Here is a 9606-nt window from a genome sequence, read left to right as displayed (position 1 = left end):
ATATTGATACCTGTAAAAGGGAAAGAGTAATGAAAAATTGAAATACCAACAGAACCTTAACGCCCTCCCCATCCACGACCAATAAGCTGAGAAACAGCCCAGACCAAAGCTTTGCTACTAGTATTTGCATAAAATAGGCTGGCACTCACTCATGTGACAACAGGATATCAATATTTTACTCGATATATGTTAAGTGTTAATTAATAATTAGGAGCGATCGTAGGTTGGGCCTGATTTTGGGTGTATGTATTTTAAGTATAAATTTTAAGGAAAACTTTCTATCAGTACTCTGTATTTTGGTTCGTGAGATAATTTGGTCCCAAAAATTTTAAAATGTGATAATTTAGTATTTAAATTTTTGGAATATAACAATCTAGTACCTATCGTTAATGGACTGTCAGTTTGATATATCATGTGACCTCATATGTAATTTAAGACTTGAAAATGTCAAAATTACCCTTGAAAATAAAATATATTGTTCATCATTTTCTTCCTCAAGAAGATGAAACAGAATCAAAGTTCTCTCTCACAAACACCACAAACACGATCTTTTCTAATAAGCCCACTCATTGGATGGTTGGAATTGCTCCAGATCATTCTTGTTTTTTTTTATATTCTAATGAGAAATGTGTCAACTAAATCCCCGGTACATATGCAACATGCCCAAGGTTCCAACTCTTAGCCAGGCCTAACTCTTTTTTTTTGTCTTCACATCCTATCCAATTTCAATGTTTCGCTCGAATCCCCATCAGTAGGGGTGGCCACGAGCAATTAAAGCTTGGCTCATGAAAAGCTTGACTTGGCTCGGTTTCAACTGAGCTTTGAGCCAAAATCGAGCCCAATTTATAGGATCGTTTATTAATCGAGCCGAGCTCGACCCTAATAAAGCTCGGCTCATGAGGCTCGCGAGCCGAGCTCAAATACATACATACATACATACATACATACATACATACATACATACATACATACATACATACATACATACATACATACAAGGTTCAAAGTATCGACACGTATCGGCCCATATTGACCGATACGTATCGTTCTGGGACCCCTCCGATATGCCCATACCGACGTATCGAGTGTATTGATATTTTGAACCTTGCATACATATAACAATAATAATATTATTATTATTTTTTATATATATAATTTTTTTATTTTTATAAAACAATTTTCTCAAGTCGAGCTTAAGCCGAACCGAGCTCGAACTTACAAGTTTTTGACTTGAGCCGAGCTCGAGCTCGAGCTCGAGCTTGAGCCTCATACTGCCTTGGCAAGCTGAGCTTGAATAACACTATTCGGCTCGGATCGGCTTGAATCCACCCCTACCCATCGAATGAAGCTTCAACTGATTTGGTAAAGGAGCTCAAAAGATTAGCATGGAGATCAACCACCCTCCTGAATGTTGTTGTTAAGCTTCTGGATTAGAACCACAAGCAATTTTCTTGTACAGAATGCAAGCAAAAATTGTGCAGTTTTGAATAAAGAAAAATAATTCTCAAAAGAAAGTAAGCTGAGGGATTTTGGCCAAGGACACTGTCCGGATAAGCTGTTATTGTTCAACCTCGTACACGATTAGATACAAGGAAACAAAGAAAAGATAAGAAGAGATTAGATGCAAAGGACTAATGAGAATGAAGCATGAATTCAACAAAGACAGAGATTAATAGCTCTCTGTGTTTATTCAAAAAGCTCACGGGTATGGCAAATTGTTGAGTTGACCCAAAGACATGGGAATGTTGCCGGAGAACAGTGGGAAGGTTTTCGAGCTCCATCGGAATTTCTCCAAAAATGTTATTGTTTTGCAATAACCTGCAAATTTCAACCCAAATAAGAAAATAAAAAAGCAGAAGAAAAGCGCAAATGGATGTGTGAAAATTTCAGTTTGCTATTTGGTTGATTACCTCTTAGAGGAAAAAATTAAAATGGATGAAAATTTTGATGATTGATTCTAATTTTAGCGGATGGTTGATAAAGAAAATTAAATAACCCTTAAAGGGTATTTGTGTCTTTTTACATGTCACTTAACAGTTGATTAACGACAGGTATTAGATTGTCGCGTTTCAAATATTCGGGTAATGGATTATCGTATTTTAAAGTTCGGGAGCTAAATTGTCACTCAAGCAAGAATACATGGTACTTGATAAGGAATTTTCCCAAATTTTAAATATATAATATTTAAAATATATTATATATGCCATATTATATTTACATATCAAATATCATATAAATTTATATTATATATTTATAATATCTTTGGCTGGACCAGGCCGGGCTGAAAAAGATCAACCCATGGTGTCAATGCCACGGCATACTGGACAAAAATACATCAGATCCAGATTTGACTGTGGTATTTTATTACTGGCGTTGAGTATTATTATTGGTTCTTACAGCCCGCTGAACAGCTATTGTGTTCAGCTGATCCTTTCTCTATGATAGACATGATTAAACTCGGCCAATCCCTCCTCCACACGAGCAAACCTGATTGAACTCGGCGAGTTTACCATGTGCTGGAGGCGAGACTCATTTTCATTTTCATTCTAAAATTAAGTTTTATACATGAAGAATAACACAACCAGACAGAATATACAAAATAGTGGAAAACCGATCAGATAGATCGTCAGATCGAAGATTGAGAAAAAAAATACTGTCGATGTTTATATTGAGCCACTTACAAATTGAATTCTAGTTTACTGGCAGTCCACTGTTCAGTGTCCCTCTTCCGTAGAAAAGCTCCTAATAGGAAGGGTAGATGAAACCAAGCTGTGAGAGCAATACGAAATCGAGTTCGTTGGTCCAGACAAAAAAAAGGAGAAAGGTTGCATTTCATTCCGATCCGAATGCGAACGTCAAACAGAAACTCCAGAGCGATAACAGCACCAGGATACAAAAAAATGCCTCGACCGAGCTGAAAATCCTGATCTGCCTGTTCATCTCTCGCTCTCTGGCCAATTCTATCTTCAGATTTGTAATGGTTCTCAGCAACCGGTCTCTTTTCTGAGAGAAATAAAACGAATACTCGATAAGTAGATGCAGAGCAAAATCGAATACAGAAATGGAAACGCGAATCTCATTGAAGATCTGGCGCTTACATCTTCCTCCTCGCCGTCGTCTCTTGTGCTCGCATTGCGGTAAGCCTGGAGAGACTTCAGCGATGAAATAAGGAAATTTGCTCTCATACAGCGGATCGCAATCTGAGATTTCAAAGCTTCACCTTTCGTCCCCGTGTCTTCTCCCTCCATTCTTGCCTTGCCCCCTCTTTCCCTCGCGACGTCCTGGCTTAAAAAGGAGGGAACCTGCGCTTTGTTTTTGAAATTGGAATAGGAGTCGGGAGTATACCGCCCACCCTCACCCTGTGTCCCTGAGGGTATGTCAGATAATCAGATCGGTCGTCTTGTCTGCCAACACAAAGCTTCAAGGATCTCACGACTGGGCCTTGGATAGCCCATAAGGCCATAATATGCCTGGCCTGGGTCCAATGTGCGGGACCGGACCTGGGCTTGCACAACGCTCCATATACCTGAACCAGATGCAGAATATAGCCGATGCCCATGATCATTACTAACAAGCAACAACCCTTGCAAAAATGGACTCATTGTCATGATTTGAAGTACAACAAACTATGACTGCAAATGGATCGGATCAGATTCGGTAAAGGGCATATCGATCTGAACAAAAAGAAAAAGAAAAAGAAAATCCGTTTGATCCGAATTCGATAAGAATTCATTAGATTTTTCAAGAATATGATTCAAATTCAAATTCGAATATCTTATCGAAATTCCGATTCAATTAGAATTGTAATAAAAATAATATATTATATTATTTATTTAGTTAATATAATAATATTTAGGGAAAGTTACCAATTAGTATCCTGTACTTTGGGCCTAGTGCCATTTTGGTCACCATACCTTAAAATGTGATAATTTAGTACCCGAACTTTCAAAATGTGCCAATTCAGTACCTGTTGTTAATTAGCTCGTTAATCAGCTGTTAAGTGGCATTTGAAAATATATAAATGCCCTTTGAGTGTTATCTAATTCTCTATATCAACCATCCAAATATTGATAAAAAAATGAATAATCCCAAATCCTTGCATCTTCTACTCAAGAAAGTTGGAGTGATGTCTCAATGGACATTTTAGTGACCCCAACTTTCTTAAATAGAAGAGGCAAGTACTTGGGATTGCTCAATTTTTTATCAATGTCTGTATGGTTGATAAAGAAAATTAGATGACACTTGAAGGGCATTTGTGTCTTTTCAAATGCCACTTAACGGCTGGTTAACAACAGGTAGTGGATTGGCATGTGTTTGAAAGTTTGGGTACTGAATTGTTACAATTTAAAGTTTAAGGACCAAAATGGCACTAGCCCCAAAGTATAGGGTACCAATTGAGAATTTTCCCTAATATTTATAATATATAACATAATTATGCAAATAATATATAATGTTTCATATTTCATAAGTAACAAATCAGATCAGGTATATTTGAATTCAATCCATTAACTAAATAGATCACCTTTTCCAATCATATCTAATTTGTTAGAATCAAGGGATCTATGTGAATGCAGCTCTTATGGGATTGGATTCAAATTCCAATTGGATCTGGTCTGACTTATTTGCAGTCCTACAACAACAACAGACTAGCCCTACCTTCCTGATAAGTGATATTGTTGGGGCTGCAACACAAGAAGGCAACACATCCAAACACCAATTGGTCAAAAGTCAAAACTTGGTTCCCTTATTGAAATCAATTAAAACTTCCCTGGTTTCTTAGACTCGATTTGGAAGGAGTACAAATACAAATATATAGAGTGCAAAACCTTATATTTTGTACTATTTTGTATGTATTTGTACTAGTACAAATACAAATATATAGAGTGCAAAACCCTATATTTCATACTATTTTGTATGTATTTGCACTATACATATTTGTATTTGTACTCCTTCCAAATTGAGCTTTAGAAACAAGCTTTTCAATTTTCATCTCTTATTGTTTGGGCTCACAACCACCACCTAAGGATAAAACTACTATTTGAAATGAAATAGCAATCAAGGAAACTATAGAAATATATAATTAATGCAAAAATATATAGGTGGTCCTATACATAAATCATGTGCATATTATATTTTAATTATAGAATACAAATATTTTATTATTTTAGTTGTGTACACTTATAAAAAATCAACTTAATCTTAAACTCTTAAATAGTGTCATGGTTCAAAGTATCGATACGATGCACTCGATACAGTGTATCGTATCATATCGTATCTTTTGAAAAATATACAGTTTGAAATGCCTATTTCCAGGTGTTTCAGACCCCCAATTTTGTTAATAACAAAAAATATCTTATAAGCCTCCCAAAATACTAAACTTAAAAAAAAAACTAAAAAAAAAGGTATGTATCGGCTGTTTCTAAGTATTAATACGATACAATCGAAAATCGTATTATATCAATACTTTGAACCTTAAATAATGTGTAAATAATATTTGGTATTTATGTAAATAGAAAGTGTGTTGATATTTATTGTAAATTAAAATATTATTTAGTAATTAGTAAAAAATATAATATTGGTTTAAAAAATATATCGTATCGATTTGAATTTATAAGATGCATACAATATGGTCATAAATTTCATATTTAAAACGACCACAATTAATGGGCCGTAAAAAAACGAGTTAAGGCACAATTAATGAGAAGTTAGCTTTTTTTGAGTTGTGCTACACAAGGCAAGGGGCGCGCCCCCATACATCATAAAAGCAAATGTTTGCAAGATCCCATGGCAACCCCATCATTGAAGAGTGAAGACCATGAACCCAAACACAAGGACTCGTATCGGCCTTCCACGTAGACCGAGTTTGGACAATATTTTTTGTGGTGAATCCTGAAATCACAGGCTTTCAAATCAAATAATTCACCAATATGGTTTCTAGCAACACAAACGATGGTGCAAAATCCATAGATTTCGAAACCCTTGGACATATCTTTTGTTACTTTGCCATCAATAGTTGGGGCCCCGGGGATTTTAAGGATTTTTGACATGAGAGGGGTATATGCAATATTCCCAGAATATTCTTTGAAAATCATAGCCATAGATTTCGAAAACTTTAGGCACTAGCCTAAGGCCCTAGTGGAATCTTCGAAATGTTTCTAAGATCTTCTTCAGTTTTTACTTTTTAATAAGTTATTTATTTAGGTAAAGTACTTATCTAGGTAAGTGTTTTATAGGAAAGACTTACCCGGGTAAATGCATTTAAGATTTAACTATTTAAATAAGACTGGTCGTTTTAGCCATAAAAATTCATCATTAAAAATGGCATTTTTGTCCCATTCAATTGTTATTGACTTTCACTGAGTGGGAAAGTTATTTTCCTGATCCCACATAAATTTGAAAAAAGGACATGGGTTTCTTGGTCAATGGGAGCCAAAATCCCATTGACCAACCCCCCCCCCCCCCACCTCTCAAAATAGAAAAAAAAATGCCCCCTAATTATAAAATAGCCACCAATAGTTGTATTTGCAAAAGTTAAGCAACATTAGCAAAGTGTATGATAGTAATTGTAGGACCATTTCTAGCAATTTTATAATCAATATAGTCTCCTCCCCCACCTAAGGCTTTCCCATTCAGCATGTCTTTTTGCGCAGGTTGTCAGCTTTTAAGAAGCTTGGTAGCTCGTTTTTTAGTCTTTCTCCATTTGGTTGGGGGAAGATCTTTCTGTTGAAAGACCACACCCCGAAAAAATATGCATGAAATTTGATTCGAACTTATTTCAAAAAGTTAGACATTGAGCTTCTCGCCTTTTTTTTTTCGCCTATTCAAGTCTTGTTTTCATACGGAAAGACACACCTCCAACCAAACTAGGAATGGTAGCAGGGTGGGGTACCCTTCCCCATCCCGCCCATGTGGCTAAAATCCCTTAACCCATTATCGGTATCGGGGCAAGGATTCAACCCCTATCCTCGGCCCTATCAGGTATGGGGAATCCCTATCATATCCCCGCCCACAACTTTTTTGTATGTTATTTTCTATTCTTCTATATAATGTAAATTATATAATTCATCTAAAAAGGTTGATAGTTTCAATTATAGTGTATCAGGTTTTGATATGCTACTATTCTTTTTAATATTATTAAAATTCAGGTTCAGGTTCTGTATGTTTTCTAGTTCATATAGAAAACATAAATGAGTTGGAATCTTAATGGGTTAAGAAAAGATGAGTCCATTATTTGAATCAATGCTATGATGTGGACAATATGGACCGAGAGGAACCTAACGATTTTTTAAAATAAACTTGAAATTGGAGATGCACTGAATTTTGTTCATAGTTTTAAACAATTATGAAGAGAACCATTCTGATATCAAACAATTAAGAATAAATAATAGAATGCAACAACCAAAAATTATCATTAGTTGTCCCCATTAGAAAAGTTAATAAAATTAGTAAATCCCTTTCCACCACCCACTTTACCCCCATCTCTCACTCCCACACCTGTTATTGCTCCGAACTGTTGCCTAGTTATCAACAGAAACAAAGTTTGTGACGCACAACAATATAGTGACAAAGTTTGTGGCGCTATTGTCATATCATGGTACTGAAAAAAAAAAGAAAAATCTCAGATTAGTATCTTGTACGTTTAGTCTAGTGCCACTTTGGTTCCCCAAACTTTTAAAACGTGCCAATCTATACCTAACACTAACCAGCTCATTAACCAACCATTAAGTATCATTTGAAAAGACACAAATATCCTTCGAGTGTCATCTAATTCTATTTATCAACCATCCAAACATTGACAATAAATGAGCAGTCTCGAATTCTTGCATCTTCTATTCAATAAAGTTGGGGTCACAAGAATGCCCACTGAGACGTAGCCCCGACTTTATTGATTAGAAGAGGCAAGGATTTGAGACTGTTCATTTTTATCAACATGTGGGTGGATGATAAAGAAAATTAGATGACATTCAAAAGGCATTTGTGTATTTTCAAATGTCACTTAACGACTGGTTAACGGATTGGTCAACAACAGGTACTAGATTGAAACATTTTGAAAGTTCAAGTACTGAATTGTCACGTTTCAAAGTTCGGGGACCATAGTAGCACTAGGCTCAAAGTACAGGGTACTAATTGGGAATCCCCCCCCCCAAAAAAAAAAAAAACAATATCACTCATTAATTCACCTCTTCGACTTCGAACAACTAAGAATAAGATGGAGCTGGTCCATCACCCACCGGTGATGCACTCTTGGTGCTACTATGGAAACCATAATGTGAACAGAGGAGAGTCTTGACATTTAGATAGTTGACACTGCTGCCACTATGGAAACCATAATCACTATCGAAAAGGAAGAAAAAAGGGATGAAGGGCAGGGAGGCTGAGAGGGGTTTCGCCACTTTTTGTTTTTGGGTTTTGGCTCTTGGAGTTTAGAATTGGGGGGAATTGTCGAAGTCTCAAGTATGGAAACCAAAAGAAACTCACAAAAGTCCAAAAGCTAAGCACTTATTAGGCTATTATATATAAGGGATAATAGTGCAATTTACCATTGGGTTTGGGGATTTATATGTAGACCCCATCCCCATCCCGTCTCCAATTCAGGATAAAAAGAAAATCCCTAAACCTAACCCGTCCCTATTTAAGGTTGGGGGAAATCTGCCTTGTTCAAGGTGGATGGGATCAAGGCCTTGGTTTTGTGGGGAAAATTGCCATCCCTAAACCAAACGATATTTGGGCTGCCAAGATCGTTATATAAAAATTCACTACATCATTTGACTATTAGTTATTCTCTGGACGATCATTCAAAAAAGACTTGCTAAAAGACACCTAAATCATCGCTTTTTGGGTGAAGCTAGTTTCATTAACTTACTTGGCTCGGTCAACAATTTAATCAAAACTAAAACCTATAGAAAAAAAAAGCAAAGTTGAAACCCTCCCAAATGGTCTATTTTTCTATTTTTTAACATACAAGGACAATTTTGTCATGATCATTGATTTGATCATGTTCATATAATTTATTTTGTAAAATGGCCATACAATTATTGACATTAATAATTTTTGGCGAATGAGCCTTAAAAAACATAAAAAAGCATTGGACAATTTTTGTGATACTAGAAAGTAACATATCTTATCCTTTTACCCCTATAAAAAGGTAAGTTGTTAAACCTCCCTATTTGGCAATTGCAATGACATCCCTTAACTTGTTGATATAGTTTCATATAGATACCCTTTAGAATCTTCTTACAAGATGCATAAAAAATGTCCAAAATACCCATGCAGTTATTATTGAGGGTTTGGGATAACGACTGGTATGAAGAGAAAAATTGAAAAAATAAACATTTTGGTCATGCCTAGGGTCTACTTGCAACTATGTATTTATGTCAAAAAGTTTAGGGGAGATGGTTGCAATGATTAAACTTAAGGGATGTTTCAGCAATAGTAAGAACTTTAGGGAAAGTCCAACAATTTATCCAAAAGAAAGGAAAGGCAATATATCCATTCGAATTCGAATTCCAACATCTAGGGGTCTTCATGGTTTGGTGTGGTTTGAAAAAGAACTTAGACCAAATCTTATAAATTATGTTCTAAGAAATTCCTATACCAAATCAAACT

General features: G+C 35.7%; 1 long non-coding RNA gene across 1 annotated transcript; it reads right to left on the bottom strand.

Annotated features, from left to right (window-relative positions):
* Positions 1 to 1412: 1412 nt before the first annotated feature.
* LOC104605024 (uncharacterized) lies at positions 1413 to 3369 on the bottom strand. The gene is made up of 3 exons (XR_736510.3): positions 3099 to 3369; positions 2682 to 3003; positions 1413 to 1818 (listed from the first exon to the last, which is right to left on the bottom strand). It is a non-coding gene; the product is annotated as an uncharacterized LOC104605024 (long non-coding RNA).
* Between the last annotated feature and the right edge of the window lie 6237 nt (positions 3370 to 9606).

Source organism: Nelumbo nucifera, chromosome 5 (assembly GCF_055504915.1).
Source record: "Nelumbo nucifera cultivar China Antique chromosome 5, China Antique-T2T, whole genome shotgun sequence".
NCBI classification, from domain to species: Eukaryota; Viridiplantae; Streptophyta; class Magnoliopsida; order Proteales; family Nelumbonaceae; genus Nelumbo; species Nelumbo nucifera.
Note: the sequence above shows the minus strand (reverse complement) of the source record. Positions and strands in the feature narration are given on the sequence as shown.